Consider the following 22,721-nt stretch of genomic DNA (forward strand, 5'->3'; position numbering starts at 1 on the left):
TCCTCAAAAAATTAAAAATAATATTACCATATGATCCAATAATTCCACTTATTAACTGAAAGAAAATGAAAACACTAATTCAAAAAATATTTTTTGCACTCCTTTTATTTCAGTATTATTTACTGTAGTCAAATTATATAAGTGGCCCAAATGTCCATCTCTAGATGAATGAATAAAGAGGTGGCATATATATATAAATATAATGAATACTTCCTCAGCCACAAAAAGAATGAAATCCTGCTATTTGCAAAAACATGGATGGATTTAGATAGTATAACATAAGTGAAATAAGTCATTCAGAGGAAGACAAATACCATATGATTTCCACAAATACCATATGTGGAATTTAAGAAAGAAAATATAGGAAAAAGGAGACAACCCAAAAAACAGGCTTTAACTATAGGAAACGAACTTGTGGTTACCAGAAGGGAAGTGGATGGAGGGTGGTAGGTGAAGAGATTAAGAGTACATTTATCATGATGAGCACTGAGTAATGTATAGAATTGTTCTAATCACTATATTGTATATCTGAAATGAATATAGTACTGTATGTTTTCTATACTGGAATTGAAATTAAGAAAATAAAAGAGGGATACTTTTTATATCTGTAAATAATCATTTATATACAGTAAGTACATTTTCTTCCCTTGAAATCTGTGTTAAATTTCTATCTTAATTCATACTACAGTATCTACTACTGTAAGCAGCTTTTCCACTTCATAGTTCTTTCTTTTATATATAAATTGACTTGTTATAAAATAATTTGATTAATTTTGCAGTCAGGGAAATCAGTATTTTTTTTCCATTTTTTGTCAGGTAATATAAAAAGAAAATAAGTTTATAGAGGTATCCTAGATTGTAAATCTGTTGAAAACTTCTGAATTTCCATTACTACTACCATATAGGCTATCTTGATAGTAGATTTAGTCAGTGTTCAATTACCTGTTTTGGAGGCAACCTCAGCTTCTTTAAGAACCTACTTTCCCAAAGCTATGTCAGTAAATAACTTGTCTGAGATGGTTGTGACTGTAAATACAAAAAGTAAAGTCAAAGTTGAATTGGCTTAGTACTTTTTTCCTAAAATATCAAATTGGCACCATAATAAAAATGTAATTTTTAAAATCAGAATTCTGAGAAGGAATTGAGGATTGGAACCCAGAGAGAAAATAGTTTTATGCATCATTATATTGATGCTAATTTCTTCCTCACAATGATACTACACAATCATTGTTTTCCTACTTCAGTAGAAGAAACTGAAGCATAGAAAAATCAGCATATGTAGGATATTCTTCATACAGTGTGGCAAAAGATGGCTCAAACTGGCCTGCCTCCCATACAGGGCCTGTCCTTGGGGTTCTTTATTTTGTGCAAAAAATTTCTACATTTATTGGACTTGCTGAAGATGTCCAACAAAGATTCATGTGAATAATATAAGGGACTCACTGGACAAGGCGCACCAAATTCTGGTTGTATGTTCATTTTTAACCCCCCCCCCTTTTTTTTTTTTGCCTTATCCTAGGGACCATGTCCATATAGCTCTGGCCAAGGGACCAAATAATCTGCATAATTATTTAGGAGTGGGTTTATTGGGCTGCAAATAATATCATACAAATAATACTGATTAATACTGATGATGCTAGCATTGTGATAATTAATAATAGATAAAATCTCACAATGTTTTCAGAAGCTGAGTCACAAAATAATAACTGATGTGTAGTTTGCTTATGGTTTGCCAAAAATTTCCCAAGTTTATTATTTACTTTATTAAGGCAATATTGTTTAGTAATTTTTAATTTTATTTTAACTTTAAAGAGGGAGGAACAAGATTTTCAGAAACTGAGTCACATAGCCAGAACTTGGTGGGACTAGGTCTTTTAATTCCAAACTCTTGGTAGAAAGTCCCCTTAAGACTTACTGGCTTATGGGACACTGTTGGGTGGCTCCATCAGTTAAATGTCTGCCTTTGGCATAGGTCATGGTCTCAGGGTCCTGGGATTGAGGCCTGCATCAGGGTCTCCGCTCATTAGAGAGTCCAAGTCTGCTTCCCCCTTACTCTATGATCCCTCTCCCTCTGTGATTGCTTTCACTCTCTCTTGAATATATCCTTAAAAAAAAAAAGAAAGAAAGAAAGAAAGAAAGAAAGAAAGAAAGAAAGAAAGAAAGAAAGAAAAAAGACTTACTGGCTTAAAACAGCATGGTTGACTTATAGGTTAGCAATTTGGCCTGGATTCAGCAGGGTAGACAATCTGCACTTGTAGTCAAGTGCTGGTTACTTAGGTGTCACAGCTCTGACGGTTGGCTACTTCTCAGCTGAGGTGAAGGAGAGGATTGGTCCACACTGTTTCATCCAGCAAAGTTCCAAAATCAGCAAAATAAGGAAAACCCCAATGTTCAATCACTTTTTAAGTCCTTGCTTATGTTTCATGGCTGCTGCTTAATTTGTCAAAGAAATGAACATGCCCAAGTCTAAGATCAGTGTATAAGGGGAGTGCCTGAGAGCATTGACAGAGAGGGGTATGAACAAATTTGAGATCATTATTGGAACAATCTACCATAGTTGCTTAAAAGAGAAAGTCCCTCCATTCTTTTCTTTTCTCTTCTCTTCTTTAAGATTTTATTTATTTATTTGACAGACAGCAATCACAAGTAGGCAGAGAGGCAGGCAGAGAGAGAGAGATAGGGAAGCAGGCTCCCCGCTGAGCAGAGAGCCTGATGCAGGGCTCGATCCCAGGACCCTGGGATCATGACCTGAGCTGAAGGCAGAGGCTTTAACCCACTGAGCCACCCAGGTGCCCCAAATCCCTCCATTCTAATAGGTTCTATTAATTTTACTGCTTTCTGAGGAAACATTGATTCAAATGGAATGAAGAACAAACCATTCAAAGTTTATGAAGGGAGTGTGATGTAGTGTAATCTCTAAAGTCTTAAGCAACAAATATCAAAGATGTTCTAAAGACACAGGTCCTGGGAATCCCTCCTCAAAAAGATGGAATTTGTCACAAGAATGTTTAGAAAATATTCCTATGTCTACACCATCTCAGTCCTGAGCATGTGTGATGGTTAACTTTCTTTGTCAACTTGATTGGACCATAGGAGGCCCAACATTTGATCAAACATTATTCTGTATGTGCCTGTGAGAGTGTTTCTGCATGAGATTAATATTGGAATAAATAGCCAGAATAAAGCAGATTGCCCACCCCAGTGTGAGAGAGCCTCAACCAGTTAATCGGGCACTTATCCAACCAACCTGAATAGAACAAAAAAACTAAAAGTGATCACCTCCTGTCTGTCTGAGCGGGAGCATTGGCTTTTCTGCTGCCTTTGGACTCAAACAGAAAAACTGACTCTTTTTGCATCTTAAACCTGCTGGCTTTTGTACTGAACTTACACCATTGGCTCACTTATTTTAAGATTTTTGGAATCAGACTGGAAATTCACCCTCAGTTCTTCTTGGTCTCCATCTTGTTGACTATAGATATTGGGTCTTCATAGCATCTATAGTATGTGAACCAATTCCTTATTCTCATGCTTTCTCCTTCTCTCTCTCTCATACACACATATACATATTCTATTGGTTCTTGTTCCCTTGAATAATACAGGATGTTATACATTGACATATTAACATACTAGTAACTCTAAGATTGTTTAGAGTGAAAATTAATATTTTTTTAATATAAAAGAATTTTCAAAATGAGTAGAAAAGACTTGATTTACGTCTTGGTTCTGCTACAAACTCTGACTTTCAAAATTTATGTGAAAGCTCTAGCTAAGTTTCTGATTCCTCATCTGTAAAATGGTAAGATTGAGAAAGTACTTCTAAAGCTATTTACATGCTAAACTTTCTCTAGAATCTACTAAAGGAATAAAAATTATTATTCCTACACTTAAATGACTACTTGAACTTAATACATTTTTAAAACCACAGAATGCCTTATTACACAATATCTATTAGTATTCTGAGAAATTAATGTTCCAGTGAACATATTTTATAAAATATATTTAGAATAGAAAGACCAGGAAAGTGTCAACTTAAAAGTTTGTTGTTGTTTTTTTTTTTATTGTGAAACTTTGACCTGCACACATAATTTGGCTCTGTGTGTGTGTGTGTGTGTGTGTGTGTGACTGTGACACATCTGAGCATGAAATGAAATGGTAGAATGTGTTTATTTTAGACATAGATTTGTCTAAGAAAAACCAACCAAATAGAAGTTTCAACAAGAGAATTCTTCTGATTACATCTTTTTTTGAGAGAGGATGATTACTGGATATCTTGGAGGAAGCTTTGTATCCTAGTAGGAAGACAATATAAAAATAATAGTAATAACTGTATCATAGAGTTCTCAATCACCATTCATTTTCAGAGAACTTTCATATCTGTTATCCCATTTGAAAAATGATTCATGGACAAAGAGACAGTACATTTGATTCAGACATACAGTTGTAGACTACTAGAAGATTTTGGGTAAGTAAACTACTAGGGAAACAGAAAGAGGTTTTCTCACCATGGTCAAAGGTCATAGACATCTTGTTTTTGCAGAATAAAAATGCAGTCTGGCAAATAGTAACTAACATTGACAAAACAGATTACATTAGAATATAAAAAGTAGAGCTATAGTTTCTGTGTGAATAGTATTTATGTCACTGCTACTAACTGGACATTGCATTTTAAAAATATTTCCCTAGTCCAAAAATCTCAAAAAATGAAGTCTTGAGATGTCTTTGGAAAGTGTTTTAAGGGGACATATTTATTCCTTTTAATTCCCCTCCCCAGTAAAGCATATATTATCAGCAACCAACAATTTTACATATATATCAAAATGTGATGACTCTAATACTCCTACTTCTTCTCTAGTTGGCTTATAATTAATATAGGCTTCTTTTATTTTGCTCATTCTTTTGCTCTCTGCGACCTATTAGCACAATGATGAAGCAACGGAAAACCTCTCTAGCTGATCTGTTAAGGATCATAAAAAAGTTACTACTATTTTGCTAACTGAAAAATATAACCCATGATACTTTTTAAGCTAGCTGATTTTAAAAGTAAAAATGATATGCAGAAACACAAGCAATTTTTGTATACTAATTTCCAGTGAATAGTAAAAGTGTGACTGGTACAAACAGTATTTCCTTTTATTTTTTTTCAGTGTTTACTTTTGATCTTCATATTGACGTTTTCTGTCCCATGATCACAAGCTAGAACTAACATAGAATAATTACTTTCTACCTTTTTAAAGGCTCCAGGCAAGATGTTAGTTAAAAGATGAATCCCTTATGCACTCAAAATCTTTACTGGGACAATAAATTAATTTGTATATAATATCAAGAAGGAAAAAATGGAGTTTTACTTATTAAAAACTAGATGAAGAAAAATTGCCTTTAGAATTCTTCAATATAAAGTTTAATATTTAGTCACCTCTTTCCCAGACATATCTCCTTAATTCCCTCTGCCATCATTTCTCTCCATAGATTCCAGGATCTAGTTCAGATCCTACTCCTTTGTGAAGATTTTCCCATTATTTACTTAAAGGTAATTTTTTCCCTTTTCCATCTTCTACATTAGTATTTTCTACTCTGCCTGTGCTGTCTTTTTTAACGTGTAAGTGAGTAATGTCAAGGTTGTTAAGAGTGTGGCTGTCCATCTAAAAAGTCAAGATTCAAGTGCTTTTTCTACATCCATTTACTTTTTATAATTTAGGCAGATATTTGGTGTCCTCATTTGATAGACTATGGGGTAGGAAGTGTTTATATGCCTTTTCAGGTTCTTATAAAAACAATATGATGCTTGGTGCATAGTCTGCTTATTAAAAGATGATAGTGGAGGGTGCCTGGGTGTCCCAATCGCTTAAACATCTGACTTGTGATATGGCTCTGGTCATGATCTCAGGTTCATTGGATCGAACCCTGCATTGGGCTCTGTAATCAGCACGGAGTCTGCTCGAGAGTCTCTCTTTCCCTCTGCTCCTACCCTCCCCCCAGCTCTCTCTTTTGCTTAAATAAATAAATAAATCTTTAAAAAGATGATAGTACTTTTTCTTATCTTCATCATTCTCAACATTTTCAATGTCATTTATCTAACTACGTTTTAGTTGCAAGAGATTGAAATGAGCTCCTTCAGTATTTATTTATTTTTTGACCTCCACATTGCCTCATACAATGTCTTGCTCATAGTAGATGCACAAAAAATACCTGCTGAGTAAAGCTGTCTGATACCAGTGAAGAAGAAGGAGGAAAAAGGAAAGGTAAAGGGTAAGGTGACTTAATATAGACAGTGGTAATTTTAAAATTAATATCCTGGGGTCAATATTTAGCTTCTATATGAAATCAACAGAGTAAATGTTAAAGTTTTTGACAAAGCTTCTTGCAGTGTATGCTCAAATAATCTGTAATTCTGCTGCTATGAGTAAAATATTTAAAGTATTAGAGGGCCAGTGAAGAAAAGATCTGTGTTGTTATGAATGTATAAAATGGGAAAAATATATAAAGTAACACTGAGATCACGATCTACAGTTTTCTAGGCCCTCTGATCAGTTCTGGGAATCAAACGATTACAGGTTGTTATCCTAAAGTAGCTCAAGGTCAACAGGATGCATAACTAAGCAATGAATTGTGGGGGCTGATATGCCCTACATAAATTTTTATATAGGTTACTAAGAAGGCAGAGAGGAGGGGCGCCTGGGTGGCTCCGTGGGTTAAAGCCTCTACCTCTGGCTCAGGTCATGATCTCAGGGTCCTGGGATCGAGCCCCGCATCGGGCTCTCTGCTCGGCAGGGAGCCCGCTTCCCCCTCTCTCTCTGCCTGCCTCTCTGCCTACTTGTGATCTCTTATCTGTCAAATAAATAAATAAAATCTTAAAAAAAAAAAGGCAGAGAGGAAGGACATACAAGTAATCCAGGGAAGGATACTGAGAAATTTTAATTAAATCTTGAAGAATCAGGGAAGCATACTGAGAGGATGCTGTGATTGCTTAGAAGGGTGACCAGTGTCTTAAAAAAAGAAGCTAAAAGGCAAAATTAGTAAAAGGCGTGAACCAGAAACATAATACAGCAAAGCACAGTGATAGTTCACTCTGAATGAATCCAAGTTCTTAAATAGTGAAATTAGTGATACGCTCCCATCCTTTGATCAACCTCTATTCTCGAATGGGAATAGTCCAAAGTCTTTTCCTTCTGGAGGGAAGATGAGCCCACCTACGGAAATAACAGACAACATCTTAAGGTATATCTTTATACTCTCATTCCTCACCTGGCCCAATCCCTGCAGATTTGTCAACAAATCAGGTCCGTTATGAGGCAGATTCTTGGAATCACTGCTTCTGTCCCAGAAGTGCTAGCCTGTCGTAGGACAGTTATCACCATTTGTATTTTAGGTTGGAGTGGACAACTGCCACCAGGTGGCACCAAATTGCAGGCAGGACTTGGGTGCATCTGGATCTTAACAGGCTCAGATTCCTGACCATGAAGCTAGCTATAAAGGTTTACCCCAGTCATTTCATAACCTTACGAAAACCTGACTCAGCATTTTATGTGACCGAATTTTTAGACACTACATATCCTTTCATGGTAGGAACTTTAGTACATTTTCAAATGAGAGAAGAAAATTAAAGCCCTGAGAAGGAATCTGCTTCTCACCAATACATGAAGTTGTTCATTGGTAGGGAGGTAAGAAGGCAGTTTACAGGAGAAGGAATGATGGAATTCTGGCCTTCAGCATCTTAAGTTTCTGGGACAGCCATCCACAAAAGAGTGAGAAGAGAAAAGGAATGAGAAAGGTCATTTGAATGAGCGGAAAGCCATCTTACTGGCTTATTTCATAAGTAATTCATAAAGACTGGAGAAGTGGTGGGATCATCAATAGGAAAAATAGCTTTTGATATTCTTGTTTTTGTTTTGATTGATGCCCAGTTTCAGAATGAGTGTGGTTAGTTTTTAAGTGTACAAGCCAACTTCCACAATATTGTTTGAGAAAATGGCATTTGAATCATTCCTGCCCTCTGGTAGTAGTCAGAAATTTGTAACCTTGTCAGTCCCAGGCTCTAGGTCTTAATCCAGAACAGTTTACGATGACTAACTTTGATTTCCTCCTGAAACTCCATGTCTCTGTCTTCCCAGTGCAACACTGAGTGTGAGCTCTGCCTGGTGACAGAGCTTTCCCATTATCTCTCCATCAGGTATTTTCTGTCCTCTGCCACATAGCTGATATGATTGTCTCTTGCTGTAAAATTGCTTATGCCTGGGAAACTTGCCTCCCAGGACAACTTTGCCCCTACTACTCGTAATTGTTTCTGCTGTGGAATTTCCCCCAGAAGATTCCTAAATTAAAGGCACTCTTAATCCATCCAAAGGTCTTCCACCAGGGCCCAACAGTGAACAATAGCTTTACCATGTGTACCTCAAGACACTGTCTTTTCTTAGCTTTGGATGAGGTGGACCTTGAGTAGAATGCCAATCTATACCATGATGCAGTAGTAGAATCTGCCTCTGGTGTAGTGCCTCTGGACTCTCCTTAGAAAGCAGTAGGGAAGTTCTTTAAAAAAAGAAATCTCACTCCACCCAGTTTTAATTTTTATTTTATTTTATTTATTTTTTTAAAATACTTTATTTATTTGACAGAGATAGCAAGAGAGGGAACATAAGCATGGGGGAACTGGAGAGGGAGAAGCATGCTCTCCGCTGAGCAGGGAGCAGGAGGTGGGGCTTGATCTCAGGACCCTGGGATCAGGACCTGAGCTGATGGCAGACACCCAGCAACTGAAGCACCCAGGCACCCCTCTACTCAGTTCTTAAATTAATAGATCTGAGCTAGCACAGGAGCCTTGATTATTATTTTAAAGTACCCTAGGTACCTGAGTATGTGCAGACAGTATTAAGAACCATTTCCCTATTCATTTAGGAAAGATCAAATGATTGTTCTGAACATTTTAACCTGTTGCTTAGGTTGATTCTTTTCCTTAACACATGCAGGGACACTGTTTGCTGAAATTATGTACCTACTTTTGTTTTACAATTTATATACTTCCTGTACTGTATGTTGTTTTAACATACTTTTCTAGATTTTTTTCTTGGTGGTCTCTCTCAGTGAGAAATAGAGGTCTGCCAGATATTCCACTTCCAAAAAATCTTGTTTCTCTGTCTCTGCCGGAGTTGGATAATCCTACCTGTAAGCTATTTTTCCATCAAAGTAACATCTACTCCAAGCTAAACTCCATTTACTATAGTTCTTCCTAACTTCCTTTTTGTATGGTTAATTTCAGAACCATTATGTTTGGTTTTTACACGGTAAGCTGCAAAACACAGGTATTCAGTCTCCATCCGTATCATCATAGAGCTGTGTGCCCTTACATGGTACTGTGTCTGCCTGAAGCACAGAACAACTTATTTTAATTTGCAAAGTTATGCTTTATGGGATACTCATGGCTCTGCTTAAAGCTGTCTCTACCTTTTATTGGAATCCTAACTCAAACAGATTTCAGATATGTGCCCAGTGCATAGGTAATCCTATACTCCACCCACTAGTATCTTTCCAGTCTTCAAAATTTCCACTTTTCTGCAACCACTTTATATGCCTATAGCAATCTTTAAGTGCAGGTTTTTAATTACTCCTATCTTAGCCACTGCAACTATATATATAAGGGAGGCAAATTTCAGTGTTTCTCTGGACCCCAAATCTTGTCTGGTAAGTCATTCTGGACTTTCTATAACCTTAACATTTTGTACTTTGGTCAAAGTCTACTACCTGGTTGGTAGCAACTAGAACAGCATTTATCTTTCCAGATACTCTCTTTAAGAGCAATTACATTCAGATCTACCTTATTTTCCTGGCCTTGCAGATCATTTTCCAATTTACATGTTTAATATTTTTCTAAGATTCAACTTTTCCCTGAAACAAATTTCTCTTTTCACAGAATAATTAGTGTTTCTTCTGTTTTAATTATTTTTCTCTTCCTTACCCAAGATAATTAAACCATATTTTCCCAGTCACCCCAGTTTCTTCTTGATCCTCTGAGTAAGTATGATTCCTACACTCAAAAGTTCCAAGAATAGATTTTATAAGAACCTCCTCAGGCTTAGGGTTTCTAATATTTCCATTGAGTTGCTTATCTACTTAATACAAGTGAATAAGATATTTTCATAGGTCCCCTTCTTTGTTATTTATTTACCAAGAAAAACATGGCACTCATTTGTGAATGAAGCTACATTTTACTACTGAAAAGCTAAAGCTGTGATCAGAGATTGTATATTTAGAGAAATTTAATGGTCAACTTGATATGAATGACATAGAGTAGGATTTCTGCTGCCAAGCAGATCCCAGATACAGAGAAATCAGAAGTTACAGGTCCATCAAATTCTCCTATAATCAGGAGGATTACAGGAGTCCTGTAATCAGATAGGCCAGATCTTTGGAGAAAAAAATGAGTATACAAGTAACTAGGGACTGGCTATGAAAGTTTCTCCAATGGAAGATCATTTTATGTGGAAAGAAACAATGGGTTCTTCCCTAATGCTTAATACTATGAATGAATGGGATGAATGGGATGAGGAGTACATGAGTAGGGGAGGGCAGTGCACCATATTATTAAATGTATCAAAGTTATTCTGAAAATAATCCAGAAAGATTGCTTTGTCAGAGATTAATGACAGCAGGGATCATAGCATATGACTGTTGGTTAATTGGATTTTTCTTCTGTCTTAACAGTAGAGAGGTCTCTCAACTGTAATGATAAGGAAGAATGATAGTTAAATTCAAGTATATGTAAAATATGATAACATTTAGAAATATATTAGAATAAATGTTCTTTCATTTTATTTTAAATTATTAAATATATATAGAAAATGTTTAGCAATATTGAACACAAGAAAGAAGATTTAAACCTATAAAACAATTAGAATGATACAGTTCAGGTATGGAAGAATTAAGGTCCAAAACAGAGTGAGTTAACTTGAAAAAGTATTGGTGGAATATAGGGTTATAAGAAACCATGGGCAGGTGATAGGGTAGGGTTTACACAAAGCAACATGCTGAATATTCAAAACATATTACTGAATGAAACATGTAAAAATTGACTTACTATGCTATAATGACTTATAGAATTATGCATACAAATTAATACAAACACACATGAAGCATACATAAAATAAGAGCTTATACTCTAAATGATTTATAATATGCCAGAATAAAATGGCACAAATAGATAAATCAAAAGATAATTTTTCAACTCCCAATAGAGGTTAGTGAACAAAAAATGTGTGATTAATGCAATTTTCTTTAGAAGGTTCCAAATAAAACCTGTTTTAACCATAAATTTGCATTTGTATCTTAATTTTTTCTTTAAAAAAAAAAGATTTTATTTATTTATTTGACAGAGAGAGAAAAAGAAAGAGCACAAGTAGGCAGAGCAACAGGAAGAGGGAGTGGGAGAAGGTTCCCCTCTGAGCAGAGAGTCTGATGTGGGACTCAGTCTCAGGACCCTGGGATCATGACCTGAGCCAAAGGCCCATGGTTAACTGACTGAGCCACACAGGCGTGCTTGTATCTTAATTTTTTTCAGTAATAAAATAAGCTCTTCTAATTGGAAATTAATAGAAGTTTTGAGAATCAGGACACAAAACTATAACTACTCACTCCTTCCATAACCTTGCAAAAGGAAATATTGTTAAATTTTGGTATATTTTTCAATCAGATTTTCTTATAGATGTTATTCCATATTTTTCTCATAATATTAAGTATGCTCCAACATTTAAAAAAAAACACATTTTCTAGAAACATATAGTTTAATGGTTGTATAAAATCATATCTTTAATTACTAGCCTCAGAACAACCTCTATAGAATCTAAATAGAGGTTACCTATTAACTTTTCTAAGAAGCAGGTGATTCATGATTTTGAGTTGTGGACTTCATACGATCATTTATCTGTGGCCAGGGAGAATGGGATACATATAACGAAGACTTATATACAGGTATAACCAAAACTGAATTTTTCTCTTCTTTTTAGGTTAGCATGTGAGGTTAGCCTCACAATTACAAGTGCCCCTACCTTCCATAGACACAAACTCCAACCAGAAATGTCTGTTTCCTTTGAAACAGAAGGGAAAAAAAAGGCCATAAGAACTCAGGCACAAAATATCTGTTGAGATATTAATTTTAATCCTGAATGCACTGTTAAGCTAGTGATGGGGGTATACCGAATACTAAAATAGTGGAAAAATTACTCTCTACTGACAGGAATGTGATTACTTGGAAGGGAATTCAGTTTGTGTGGGTGGGAAATGACAAGAGGAAGTTGAGAGATTTTTTTTTTAAAAAGATGATTTGTGAATCATCTACTTAGTGGTAACCACTGAGAAGATAGAATCAATGACTCATAGAGAGTTCTGAGAAAAGAGAGGTATTATAAAATGGATAACAGCTTTGGTGAAAACTAGGTGTTCTTTTAGTTAAATTTCAGAGTGAAGTAAAGGAAAGGAAGCATTAAAAACAACAAAAAAATGACTTATTAATACCTGGAGGATATTCAGTAATGTGTAGTAGCATAAAACCAAAGAAGGTATTGTCAAGGCTATCAAATATCAAGAAGAAATCAGAGAACTTAAGTAATGTTCCCTGTATTTTAAGATTAATTTTAAAAATGCATAGACTCTGATGCTAAACACTGTAGAATCAGGGAAAATAAATTATACTGGGAACTGGGACCTAAATTCCACATTTAAAACCTTAGATTTCTGAGACTTGGGGAAAAAAGTCCCATAGCCTGCTATGTATCTTTGTTTTTTCATTTGTAAAATAAAGAGTTCAATTTATTGATTTCCAAAACTCTTTTCAGTTGTTAAATATTAAAATTCTGAGTGTGACAAATGCAAGGGAAAAAATGATATGCAGTAGTATAAATGAAATAATTTTGACTCCTCATGCACATTCGATTGAAAAACATACAGAATATTATTTATGACTTTATTAATACATTTATATTTATATTTAATTGTATCATTAAATATATTCATTTATGTTTATGAGTTTATTAATATCAATTACCATTTACATATATAAGTACTGATCTATACATATTCTATGAAATTATTTACTTATAACTTTCTATTTTTTACCTGTAATTAAAGAATACCTTAGAACTTAGACCAAATGAAAGGGGGAAAAAACAAGACTTTGAGTCATGCCAGCCATTATTTTGTCTATTGGGAAGTAGCGAAGCCACAGAATAGGGACACAGTGCTGGATTGAGGCCGAAGGATATGACAGCAAAGGGCTCTAACTCTCTCCTAGGCCAGACATGTATATAAGACATGTCCTTCTTTCCAACATTGGTTTCCAATCCAAGGGAAAATCTGAGAAAAAAGATAGATAGTTCAGGTATTAGAGTGACTAATCAATTTTTTCTAGTAAGAAGACTAATCATTATCTAAATGGAGTCTTTGAATTATGGATTTGAATTTAAATTACTTAAATTCTTATTTATTTATTTATTTATTTTCTATTTATTTTCAGTGTTCCAAAATTCATTGTTTATGCACCACACCCAGTGCTCCAAGCAATACATGGCCTCCATAATACCCACCACCAGGCTCACCCACACCCCTCACCCCCCCAAAACCCTCAGTTTGTTTCTCAGAGTCCACAGTCTCTCATAGTTTGTCTCCCCCTCCACTTTCCCCCAACTCACTTCTCCTCTCCATCTCCCAAAGTCCTTCATTTTATTCCTTATGCTTCACAAGTAAGTGAAACCATATGATAACTGACTGTCTCTGCTTGACTTATTTCATTCAGCATAATCTCTTCAGTCCTGTCCATGTTAATACAAAAGTTGGATGTTCATCTTTTCTGATGGAGGCATAGTACTCCATTGTATACATGGACTATATCTTCTTTATCCATTTGTCTGTTGAAGGGTATCTTGGTTCTTTCCACAGTTTGGTGACTGTGGCCATTGCTTCTATGAACATTGAGGTACAGGTGGTCCCTCTTTTCACTACATCTATATCATTGGGGTAAATACTCAGTAGTGCAATTGTAGGATCATTGGGTAATTCTATTTTTAATTTCTTAAGGAATTTCCACACTGTTTTTCAAAATGGCTGCACCAACTTGCATTCCCACCAACAGTGTAAGAGGTTTCCCCTTTCTCCACATCCTTGTCTTGTTAATTTTGTCATTCTAACTGGTGTAAGGTGGTATCTCAATGTGGTTTTGATTCGAATCTCCCTGATGGCTAATGATAATGAACATTTTTTCATGTGTCTGTTAGCCATTTGTATGCCTTCTCTGGAGAAGTGTCTGTTCATGTCTTCTGCCCATTTTTTGATGCAATTATCTGTTTTGTGCATGTTGAGTTTGAGGAGTTCTTTATAGATCTTGATTATCAGCCCTTTGTCTGTGGTGTCATTTGCAAATTACTTCTCCCATTTGGTGAGTTGCCTCTTTGTTTTGTTGAGTGCTTCCTTTGCTGTGCAGAAACTTTTGATCTTGATGAAGTTCCCAAAGTTCATTTTTGCTTTTGTTTCCTTTGCCTTTGGAGACACAACTTGAAAGACATTGCTGTGGCCGATGTCGAAGAGGTTACTGCCTATGTTCTCCTCTAGGATGTTGACAGATTCCTGTCTCACGTTGAGGTCTTTTATCCATTTCAAATTTATCTTTGTGTATAGTATAAGAGAATGGTCAAGTTTCATTCTTCTACACATAGCTGTCTATTTAAATTATTTAAATTCTTTGTGGTTTTGATTTGTATTTCCCTGATGCCGAGTGACAGATGCTGGCGAGGATGCGGAGAAAGGGGAACCCTCCTACACTGTTGGTGGGAATGCAAGCTGGTGCAACCACTCTGGAAAACAGCATGGAGGGTCCTCAAAATGTTGAAAATAGAATTGCCCTATGGCCCAGCAATTGCACTACTGGGAATTTACCCTAAAGATACAAACATAGTGATCCAAAGGGGCACGTGCACCCGAATGTTTATAGCAGCAATGTCCACAATAGCCAAACTATGGAAAGAACCTAGATGTCCATCAACAGATGAATGGATCAAGAAGATGTGGTATATATACACAATGGAATACTATGCAGCCATCAAAAGAAACGAAATCTTGCCATTTGCGACAACATGGATGGAACTAGAACGTATCATGCTTAGCGAAATAAGTCAAGCGGAGAAAGACAACTACCATATGATCTCCCTGATATGAGGAAGTGGTGATGCAACATGGGGACTTAAGTGGGTAGGAGAAGAATCCATGAAACAAGATGGGATTGGGAGGGAGACAAACCATAAGTGACTCTTAATCTCACGAAACAAACTGTGGGTTGCTGGGGGGAGGGGGGTTGGGAGAAGGGGGGAAGGTTATGGACATTGGGGAGGGTATGTGCTTTTGGGTAAATTGGAAAGGGAGGTGAACCATGAGAGACTATGGACTCTGAAAAACAATCTGAGGGTTTTGAAGTGGCGGGGGGGTGGGAGGTTGGGGTACCAGGTGGTGGGTATTATAGAGGGCACTGCTTGCATGGAGCACTGGGTGTGGTGAAAAAATAATGAATACTGTTTTTCTGAGAATAAATAAATTGGAAAAAAATTATAATAAAAAAATTATTTAAACTCTTAAATAGACTCTAAATTATTGAATTGGATTAAGTTTTGAAACAAAAGCATCCAAAGTAAAAATATTTTCACAAACATGTGAATGGAAACTCAAGGAATAGCCATCATTGATTATAGGCAAACTAAATTGGGCATATTTCTATCAGTACACATGAAATATTATGAGTTAAATTTTGATACCCACATATGCCATTTTATAAATCAGAAATCTCAGGATGCATTCTTTTCCTTTTGTGTCAGGTATATTGCTGGCTTCTAGAATACAGATTGTGTAAGATAGAAATAGCTTCTTGTGTTTGTCCAAGCTGTCAAGTTCAAAGGAAGGGACCTCAGTGAGATCAATCAAAGATTCATTAATTGAGATTCACATATAGGCAGTTTGAACAACATGGCAGTGCATTCTAATAGCTTATATAGCTGCTTCCTTTTATGTTGAGGAACTTTTTCTTAAATTCTTTCCTTCACTTATTCTCCATTAGATGCCCTCCATTTCCTAGAAACAGCCCTATTAATAGAACATAGGAATCTAAGAAGGTGCACATATAGACTATAAGGTATAAGTAAGTCATGTGTAGCCCTTTATTTATTAGAAAAAGAAAAACCTATTTATTGCCTGCCAAATGTCAGATACTTCTCTGTGTGGTGGGGATAAAAGGATTAACAAGACAGATATTTCAATGTGGAGAAATAGAGACAATAAAACAAATAGTTTCAGATTGCAATAAATGATACATAGAAAATAAATTCATATGACCAAGAGTCTGTGGGGTATGGAAATTTCATTGGATCAAGTGATGAAAGAAAGACTCTGGGAAGAAATAATTTTAACTCAAATTAGAATCATACAATAGAGACTGTCTAGGACAAGGGGGTCAGAAAATTCAGACAATGGAAATAAAGCCATATGGATTAAACTTAACTATACATTAAATTTGTATAGTCAGGAGTGGGCTGGAGAGCCATACAAGATGAGGTTGGAGAAATAGTCAGGGCTAAATCTCACAAAGCCATGGAATGTATTTGGATTCTTTTCCAAGTGAGATTATGTAATGGATAATATTGGTGCTCAAATTCCCTGGGATCTGTATGACCATTTTTGGGCATATTTTAACTCCAGTATGCCTTTTTTCCAAGAGCCAGTGCCTGTTACTTTTTTGAAGGAATGCCTTTTAGTGGCTGGAGACTGTCTTGTCCCTACTGCAGAGAAGTATCTGAAAATTTATGTCTATTACCCCCAACCTATATTTAGGTAACTCATGGATGCAGGTTCAAGTTGAGGAAACCCTCAGACTTAATTTTATCTCCCAAGCTTTTCTTCGAGATCCAGTTGAAAAGACCCTTTGTGGGATTTAGCCTGTGTTCACATCCTTGCCTGGATCTCTCCTTTTCTCTATTCTGTTCTCCCAGTTTCCCCTGGGAACACTTCCTCATTAGATCCCCTGGGAATATTTTCTTATAAAATTACTTGCATAACAAACCTCATCTTATGCTCTACATCTGGAAAACTCAAACTTCGACAGCTGGAAGATTCGGTGGGAATCTATAAAGAAGGACAAAAGCTGACTAATGTTTCAAAAATATCATTGTGGCTGCTGTGTGAAGAAAGATAGTGGAGGGTGGGGGAAGTCAGGGAATGAGGGACAAAGGTAAGCAGATTATTTCAGTAACCTGGACAAGACAGGCTATGAATTGCCTACACAAAAATTCTCTAAAATATATATCTATATCTATCTATCTATCTATCTATCTATCTATTGGGGCTCCTGGGTGGCTCAGTGGGTTAAAGCCTCTGCCTTCAGCTCAGGTCATGATCTTAGGGTCCTGGGATAGAACCCTGCATTGGGCTCTCTGCTCAGCAGGGAGTCGGCTTCCTTTCCTCTCTCTCTACCTGCCTTTCTGCCTACTTAGGATCTCTGTGTGTCAAATGTATAAATAAAATCTTAAAAAAATCCATCTATATATGTATATGCATGTATATATATACACACACACGCATATATAACTCCATTGGAGAGACTGTCATAAATGATGCATTAAGGTATAAAAAGAAAATAATAAATTCTATTTCTTTGTGTTAGTTTGCCTCACCACTGTTTAATCTGTCAGTTGAGAGAGGTATACATACAATTGCACTTTGAAATAATTTTTTATATTGGGGGATATGCTTAAGATTTTGTACTGATCTCGGGGGTGCCTGGGTGGCTCAGTTTGTTGAGCATCTAACACTTGGTTCCAGCTCAGGTCAGATCTCAGGGTTGTGGGATGGAGCCGTGCATGGGGCTCCTGCTCAGTGCAGAGTCTGCTTGAGATTTTTTCTCTCCCTCTCCTTCTGCCTCTACCCCCCTGCAAATAAATAAATAAATAAATGAAAGTTTTTTTCTCCGGAGCGACATGTCATCAAAATGTTTAGAGATTGAGTTTGAGGAGTTCATTATAGATCCTGGATATCAACCTTTTGTCTGTACTGTCATTTGCAAATATCTTCTCCCCATTCCGTGGGTTGCCTCTTTGTTTTTTTGACTGTTTCCTTTGCTGTGCAGAAGCTTTTGATTTTGATGAAGTCCCAAAAGTTTATTTTCGCTTTTGTTTCCTTTGCCTTTGGAGACGTATCTTGAAAGAAGTTGCTGTGGCTGATATCAGAGATTACTGCCTATGTTCTTCTCTAGGATTCTGATGGATTCCTGTCTCACGTTGAGGTCTTTTATCCATTTTGAGTTTATCTTTGTGTACGGTGTAAGAGAATGGTCGAGTTTCATTCTTCTACATATAGCTGTCCAGTTTTCCCAGCACCATTTATTGAAGAGACTGTCTTTTTTCCACTGTATATTTTTTCCTGTTTTGTTGAAGATTAATTGACCATAGAGTTGAGGGTCCATATCTGGGCTCTCTACTCTGTTCCACTGGTCTATGTGTCTGTTTTTATGCCAGTACCATGCTGTCTTGGTGATCACAGCTTTGTAATAAAGCTTGAAATCAGGTAAGGTGATGCTGCCAGCTTTATTTTTGTTTTTCAACATTTCCTTAGCGATTCGGGGTCTCTTCTGATTCCATACAAATTTTAGGATTATTTGCTCCAGCTCTTTGAAGAATGCTGGTGGAATTTTGATCGGAATGGCATTAAAAGTATAGATTGCTCTAGGCAGTATAGACATTTTAACAATGTTTATTCTTCTGTTCCAAGAGCATGGAATGGTCTTCCACCTATTTGTGTCTTCTTCAATTTCTTTCATGAGTGTTCTGTAGTTCCTCAAGTACAGATCCTTTACCTCTTTGGTTAGGTTTATTCCCAGGTATCTTATGGTTCTTGGTGCTATAGTAAATGAAATCAATTCTCTAATTTCCCTTTCTGTATTTTCATTGTTAGTGTATAAGAAAGCCACTGATTTCTGCACATTGACTTTGTATCCTGCCACGTTGCTGAATTGCTGTATGAGTTCTAGTAGTTTGGGGGTGGAGTCTTTTGGGTTTTCCATATAAAGAATTATGTCATCTGCGAAGAGCGAGAGTTTGACTTCTTCATTACCAATTTGGATACCTTTTATTTCTCTCTGTTGTCTGATTGATGTTGCTAGGACTTCTAATACTATGTTGAACAAGAGTGGTGAAAGTGGGCATCCTTGTCTTGTTCCTGATCTCAATGGGAAGGCTGCAAGCTTTTTCCCATTGAGGATGATATTTGCTGTGGGTCTTTCATAGATAGATTTGATGAGGTTCAGGAATGTTCCCTCTATCCCTATACTCCTCAAACTCAACACACACGAAACAGGCAAACACATCAAAAAATGGGCAGAAGATATGAACAGACACTTCTCCAATCAAGACATACAAATGGCTATCAGACACATGAAAAAATGCTCATCATCATTAGCCCTCAGGGAGATTCAAATTAAAACCACATTGAGATATCACCTTACACCAGTTAGAATGGCCAAAATTAACAAAACAGGAAACAACATGTGTTGGAGAGGATGTGGAGAAAGGGGAACCCTCTTACACTGTTGGTGGGAATGCAAGTTGGTGCAGCCTCTTTGGAGAACAGTGTGGAGATTCCTCAAGAAATTAAAAATAGAGCTTCCCTACGACCCTGCAATTGCACTCCTGGGTATTTACCCCAAAGACACAGATGTCGTGAAAAGAAGGGCCATCTGTACCCCAATGTTTATAGCAGCAATGGCCACAGTCGCCAAACTATGGAAAGAACCAAGATGCCCTTCAACGGATGAATGGATAAGGAAGATGTGGTCCATATACACTATGGAGTATTATGCCTCCATCAGAAAGGATGAATACCCAACTTTTGTAGCAACATGGACGGGACTGGAAGAGATTATGCTGAGTGAAATCAGTCAAGCAGAGAGAGTCAATTATCATATGGTTTCACTTATTTGTGGACATAACAAATAGCATGGAGGACAAGGGGCATTAGAGAGGAGAAGAGAATTTGGGTAAATTGGAAGGGGAGGTGAACCATGAGAGACTATGGACTCTGAAAAACAATCTGAGGGGTTTGAAGTGGCGGGGGGGGGTGGGAGGTTGGGGTACCAGGTGATGGGTATTATAGAGGGCACGGCTTGCATGGAGCACTGGGTGTGGTGAACAAATAATGAATAATGTTTTTCTGAAAATAAATAAATTGGAAAAAAATGTTTAGAGAACAGTGGTTTTAGATAACAGCCAACTTTTTGGTCTTACAGTCTATTCTTATGGGATGCTTTTCTTGTGTGTATCTCTTGTGAAATGTCTTTGCCTTTAATCCTTCATTTTGAGGAGATTTAATTATTTGGGTATTTCTCTAGGTTCGCTATTATAAAGAATGAGACTGTTCAATTTCTTCTGAAGAAATGCATACTAGTTGTAGGGACAAGTTTGGTAATTCTCTACTATTTTCTGAGGATAAGAAAATTAAAAGTGCTCAGAAGCTTTAAGTGTAATTTTCCATCTACCATAAATTTACTTCAAAATGCTTTCTTCAAACAAGGTCAGGGCATTAGTGCTCATTAAGGACTATATACATGCACAGCTTGAGAATTCATCAGAAAACCAATCAGTTGTTTGAACTCAAGGAAATTCTGTAAAAATTTGGGAACTTTTTCCCACTCACTCAGCAATATACTGCCACCTTTTACATCAGATATCATTTTATTTTTATTTTTTATTTTTTTTTAAAAGATTTTATTTATTTATTTGACAGAGAGAAATCACAAGTAGACGGAGAGGCAGACAGAGAGAGAGAGAGAGGGAAGCAGGCTCCCTGCCGAGCAGAGAGCCTGATGCGGGACTCGATCCCAGGACCCTGAGATCATGACCTGAGCCGAAGGCAGCAGCTTTACCCACTGAGCCACCCAGGCGCCCTCAGATATCATTTTAAAATGTAGATTTTATTAATCAGGTATTGTCAAGCCAACAGATCATTGAAGAAAAAGTTTGTTACAGTTACCAAAAGGAGAGATATTCCATGTTATGCAGGGCCACATGGGGAAATATCAGGGTCAGGCAGCAGGCTGAAGGAGTAGGAGGAAGACATAACAATAGCCTTTCTTGTAGTTTCTACAGGAAAAGCGAGGCTAGACAGGTAAACAGGTTTAGGTTTGACAAGTTTGACTAATTTCAGCAGTCTCTGGGGTATAGGGTTCTCTCTAGGCCTCTGTTACCTGTTCCAGAGGTGATTAGCACAGGGAGATAAGGACCTCCAATGTAGGAACCCTGTGAGAGCTAGACAAAGGGGATGATTTAGGGTATAGTTTATGGATTGTTTGATTTGCATGTGAAAGACACTCTTGAAGCCAAGTCCATCACTATCTCTAGAAAATAGCCTCAAGAATGTCAGTATCAACATGGATGGGACTGGAAGAGATTATGCTGAGTGAAATAAGTCAAGCAGAGATAGTTAATTGTCATAGGGTTTTGCTTATTTGTGAAGCGTAAGGAATAACATGGAGGACATGGGGAGATGGTGAGGAGAAGTGAGTTGGGGGAAATTGGAGGGGGAGATGAAGCATGAGAGACTGTGGACTCTGAGAAACAAACTGAGGGTTTTGGAAGGGAGAGGGGTGGGAGGTTGGGTGAGCCTGGTGGTAGGTGTTATGGAGGCCATGTATTGCATGGAGCACTGGGTGTAGCACAGAAACAGTGAATTCTGGAACACTGAAAATAAATTTAAAAAAATAAAAATTAAAAAAAGGAAGAAGAGGTGGTATACATACACAATGGAATAGTACTCAGCCATCAAAAATAATGAAATTGTGCCATTTGCAATGAGCTTGTTGGAACGAGATGGAATTTATTTTATGCTAAATGAAGTAAGTTAGACAGAGAAAGACAAATACCATATCATTGATTTCACTCATATGTGGCATTTAAGAAACCAAACAGATGGATATAGAAGAAGGGAAGGAAAAATAAAATAGGATAAAAAAAAGAGAGGGAGATGAACCATAAGAGACTCATAACTGAGGATTGCAGGAGGGGGGGTGGTGGAAGGTTGGGGTAACAGAGTGATGGGCATTAACAAGGGCACTTGATGGAATGAGCAGTGGGTGTTATGTGCAACTGATGAATCATTAAACTCTACTTCTGAAGAAAAAAGAAAAAGAAAAAGAAAAAGAAAAAGAAAAAGAATGTCAGTCTGTCCTGTGTAAGCAAGGCCCCAGGACGTCAAAGCATCAGAAAGTACAGAACATAAAAATAATGATCCATGTAAACTCAAAGAAAGAAAATGTTTCTATCCTAGAATATAAGAAGGAAAAAAAAGAAGAAATAAGTGAGAGAGAAACAAGAGGGAGTAAATGAAGAAAGAAAAGAAAAAAAGTAATTGGAGAGAAGGAATGGGAAAAATGGGAAAGAGGAAGAATGGGGAAAATAAAGAAATACTATTTCCTTTGACCAATTCTTAAACTGGAATGATTTTAACATGATATTCTAATAACAATTCTAAATGTGTGCTTTAACTACTTTTATTATGTGGATTGACTCTTTGAATAGTAAAGAAAATGCAGCTGAGTAAGTTTGAGACAACTGAATGACTGCATATTCCATAAAAATAACTCCATTGGAAATATATTGAATGTATTTCAACTTAGGTTTTTGCATAATATTTTTTTTATAAAATGGGTTTGCTTGACG

Source organism: Neovison vison, chromosome 11, assembly GCF_020171115.1.
Source record: "Neovison vison isolate M4711 chromosome 11, ASM_NN_V1, whole genome shotgun sequence".
NCBI lineage: Eukaryota > Metazoa > Chordata > Mammalia > Carnivora > Mustelidae > Neogale > Neogale vison.